This window comes from Otolemur garnettii, unplaced genomic scaffold (assembly GCF_000181295.1).
Source record: "Otolemur garnettii isolate 467f Iridium unplaced genomic scaffold, OtoGar3 scaffold00017, whole genome shotgun sequence".
Classification (NCBI taxonomy): Eukaryota; Metazoa; Chordata; class Mammalia; order Primates; family Galagidae; genus Otolemur; species Otolemur garnettii.
Window position 1 is genome coordinate 28,843,150 of NW_003852412.1, and position 4,345 is coordinate 28,847,494.

General features: G+C 45.8%; 1 protein-coding gene across 1 annotated transcript in view; it reads left to right on the top strand.

Moving 5' to 3' along the window:
- Positions 1-4,345, top strand: part of FAM81B (family with sequence similarity 81 member B) — a 70,038-nt gene that overhangs the window by 61,549 nt on the left and 4,144 nt on the right. The gene's annotated exons all lie outside the window — the stretch shown is intronic.

Consider the following 4,345-nt stretch of genomic DNA (forward strand, 5'->3'; position numbering starts at 1 on the left):
CCCCCATGCCCTCCCCACAGCTCTCTCCCCAGGTCTACCATGCCTATCCTCCCCATGCCCTCCCCATAGCTCTCTCCCCCAGGTTGAGCATGTCTATCCCGCCCTGGTGCCCTCCCCGCCACTCTCTCCCCAGGTCTACTATGTCTATCCTCTCCAGTGCCCTCCCCACAGCTCTCTCCCCAGGTCTACCATGTCTATACTCCTCAGTGCCTTCCCCATAGCTCTCTCCCCAGGTCTACCATGTCTATCCTCCCCAGTGCCCTCCCCATAGCTCTCTCCGGAGGTCTACCATGTCTATCCTCCCTGGTGCCCTCCCCACAGCTCTCTCCCCAGGTCTACCATGTCGATACTCCTCAGTGCCTTCCCCATAGCTCTCTCCGGAGGTCTACTATGTCTATCCTCCCCGGTGCCCTCCCCATAGCTCTCTCCGGAGGTCTACTATGTCTATCCTCCCCGGTGCCCTCCCCATAGCTCTCTCCGGAGGTCTACTATGTCTATCCTCCCCAGTGCCCTCCCCATAGCTCTCTCCGGAGGTCTACTATGTCTATCCTCCCCAGTGCCCTCCCCACAGCTCTCTCCCCATGTCTACCATGTCTATACTCCTCAGTGCCTTCCCCATAGCTCTCTCCCCAGGTCTACCTTGTCTGTCCTCCCTGGTGCCCTCCCCACAGCTGTCTCCCCAGGTCTACCATGTCTATTCTCCCCAGTGCCCTGGCCACAGCTCTCTCTCCGGAGTTTACCATGTCTATACATCTTCAGTTTTTCTTTATTCTTTTTAACTTTCTCCATTGCAATTGGCCTTGGCATTGTATCTGTACAACAATTGTAAGACAAAATAAAGAAGCTAAACCACAATATCCCACATCATCCTAGTGATGTCTCTGGCCATAATTTAAACACCTAACTTTTGACCATGTGTGATGGTTCAGACCTATAATCCCAGCAGTTTTTGCAGGAGGGCTGCTTGAGATTCAAGAATTCAAAACTAGCCTGGGCAACATAGTGATAACCCATCGCTTAGAAAACATGCTTTAATTAGCTAGGCATGGTGGTGTATACCTGTATGTGCAGCTACTCAGGAGGCTGGGGAAGGAGGGTGGCTTGAGACCAGGATTTTAGAGATGCAATGTGATCATACCACTGCTTTCTAGCCGGGTGACAGAGACCCTTTCTCTAAGGAAAACGTTTAACTTTTGTGTTTTGAAAAAAATAAAATAAAAAGCTATCTATCGACCAGCTAGCTATACCCTACACCTATTACAATAGATGATTTTAGAACTCAGATGTGAATTTCCAATTGTTGAGATTTCAACAACTGTAAGTTCTATAACTGATTGAATTATGACAAATCATGTCCATTATGTTAGGAAAAAGTCTAGGCAAAGAAAAAAGATTTACATAAACCTTTGACTTATTCTTTTTATCTTTCGAGAGAAGATTGCTTTTTAAAAATGCTTTCATATTTTAATTTTGTCAGACTGCTAACAGAGTCTGACTTCTGGTTGTTAGTAGGAACGTGAATCTCCAATTGCAGGCAAACCTTAGAGATAAGTATTAATTCATTCTTTATGGCTTTCATTTCAGAATTTCAATTACTGATGTGCTCTTCCAGAATTTTAGTAATTATTTGGGTACCTTTAACGGTTCCTTGATTTTCAGAGAGGTGTTAATATTGCATCAGTCATAGGAGAATAAATGCTATTATTTATTCACACGAAGGGAGGGGCACTGAGGACCAAAGGCTGGGTCTTCAACTCCAAAGCTCTCTCTGCATGATCTGAGGATTCACTGCCCCCCTTAACTAATCATTGCTGTTTATTAATACCTCTACTAAAGACAGGGAATTGGCAGCAATTTCCAATGATAAAGAAGATGAAAATCAGAGCAGATTAGGTTTCTAAATAGCTCAACAAGTTTATGATTTGTTATTTGTCAACAACCTTAATATAAGGCATTTAATGAGAAAGAATGACTCATTTGTTCATTTAGTCAACAACTATTTGTTGAGCACTTAACTCTTAACTATATTCCAGTTGTTGTTCACGCCATGAACAAAGCAAAAATCCCTGTTTTCATGGTGCTGAACTTCAAGTGTAGGAAATAGTATACAAATTACTTTATATCATTTGTTCATGGGCATTTTGGAGAAAAATAAAGTAGAGAGGGAATAGGGAGTGTCTAGTGAGGAGAAAGCATCTTCTTGTGGTGGAAAAAAAACTTCTGTGATAAGGTAGTGCTTAAACATAAATCTAGATGAAATGAGAGTAGAAGCCAATAAGTATTCTGAGGAAGAGTGTTCTGGATATGAAAAACAATTGGCTAAAATGAGGTAGCTGACTGGGAATCCTGATTAGACAAAGAGCAGGAAGAGAAGCCACCTCCTTCTCACCAATGCTAAGTCCTCAGCCTTGAATCAAGGTAAGAGTATGTGAGGATTCAGAGATGAAGATCCAGACTTAGCTATTAGACTATAAGTAATACTGGAGAATTAACTCACTTATCCTATTGGTTTGGTTTTATTACCTAAGGCAGCATTTCTCAGCCCCAGCCCTGCTAGAGTTTTGCCTCAGTAATTCTTAGCTGTGAGGGGCCTGTGCAGTGTGTGATGTTCCCAGGCATCCTGAGGGTCTCTCCCCCTGGATACCAGTAGGCACCTCCCACTTGAGACGATCAAAAATGTCTGCAGACACCGCCCAATGTCCCGGGGGTGGGGGCAAAATTGCTTCCAGCTGAGAGCCATGAGACTAAATGTAAATGATTTCACAGAAGTTGTCTTTCCTAATTCTTAGCCCAAACCCTCTTTCAGAAACCTAAGAGAGGGATGTACTTGTACAGATAGTTTATATCCAGTTTGTCTTAAGCAATTTCCAATGATAAACATCACAAACTAAATTATCTGAATGTGATTTTGCTTGAGAACATTAGAGCAATTATTATAAGTACCACACATTGTAAGGTAGTTTAAGTATTTTCAATAGCAAACAAAATGCATTGTTCCTGCCAATCTAATAGTTTTGGCTATTCTGAAAGGGGATTTGAAATTGCCATGTTACCCTGATCAAGTCACCTGCAGAAGAAATCTACACAAATCAATCGCAAGTCCCCAACCCTCCCTGTGTCTCTCTTCAGTACCCACCTCTCAGTCATTTCAGATGTGGGGGCCCTCCCTGTTCAAACCCTCAGCCACTCCACTGTGACTTTTCAAATTGATTGTACATGATTCCAGTCCTTTTAATCTCTATAACATTTTCCACTCCCATTTTTAAAATTTTTCCATTCTCTGTTACTTAATAGTCCTATGATGTGTTATCTTGATGGGTCCCGTAGGTTCATCCTGCAGCTCTAATTACTTCTGGGTTTGCCCCACATGAATGATTCAGTGTCTCTTTAAACATCCCCCTACCAAAAAAAATCCACTGATAGAGATCCACTGGTGGCAATGGACTTTGTTGAAAACTTCACCTAAGACAAAGGCAATGTACCAGCCCCTTTGGACACTGCTCCCCAGAGTTAATTCTGAGCTCTGTCTCCTGCCCCCACCCCCACCCCCCCATCCCCACCCTGCCCTCGCTTTCCTCTCCTCCATCCCAGCTCCTCTCCCAGCCTCACAGGGTGCTTACAGACCAGGGGCCAGCAACCGACCCTGCTTAACCACATCTGCCCACAGCATAGAATGGTTTTTACACTTTTTAATAATTAAAAATTTCTATTTCATGACACTTGAATATTGCACTGACTTAGATTTCGGCGTGCAGAAAGCTGCTGAGAACACAGCCATAGCCACTTGCTTCCGGTCCCTGTTGGCTGCGTTTGCACTTCCATGTGTGCTGTTTGCAAAAGAGATCACACTGCCCACAGTAGTTACCTGCCTAAAGATCATGCTGCCTAAAGTAGTTACCATCGGGCCCTTCACAGGAAAAGCCCGCTGACCCCTGCTGTAGAGCAGTACTCTTCACCCCAATGGATGCATGGAAGTATTTCCCTCACACACACAGCAAGCCCTGTGAGTAGCTGGGAGTAGCTGGGTCAGCAGGCACATCTCCGCACGGCCATAGGGCGCACCAGGCCACGTGCTCCTGCCACCGTGCACACATCTCTGTGGGCCGTGGGAAGCACTAGGCCATGTGCTCCTGTCACTGTGCACCCATCCCTGTGGGCCGTGGGGAGCACCAGGCCACTGCTCCTGTCACCTGCTAGCATCTCTGTGGGCCATGGGGAGCCCCAGGCTACGTGCTCCTGTCACCGTGCACACATCTCTGTGGGCCGTGGGGAGCACCAGGCCACGTGCTCCTACCACCTGCTAGCACCTCTGCAGGCTGTGGGGAGCACCAGGCCACGTGCTCCT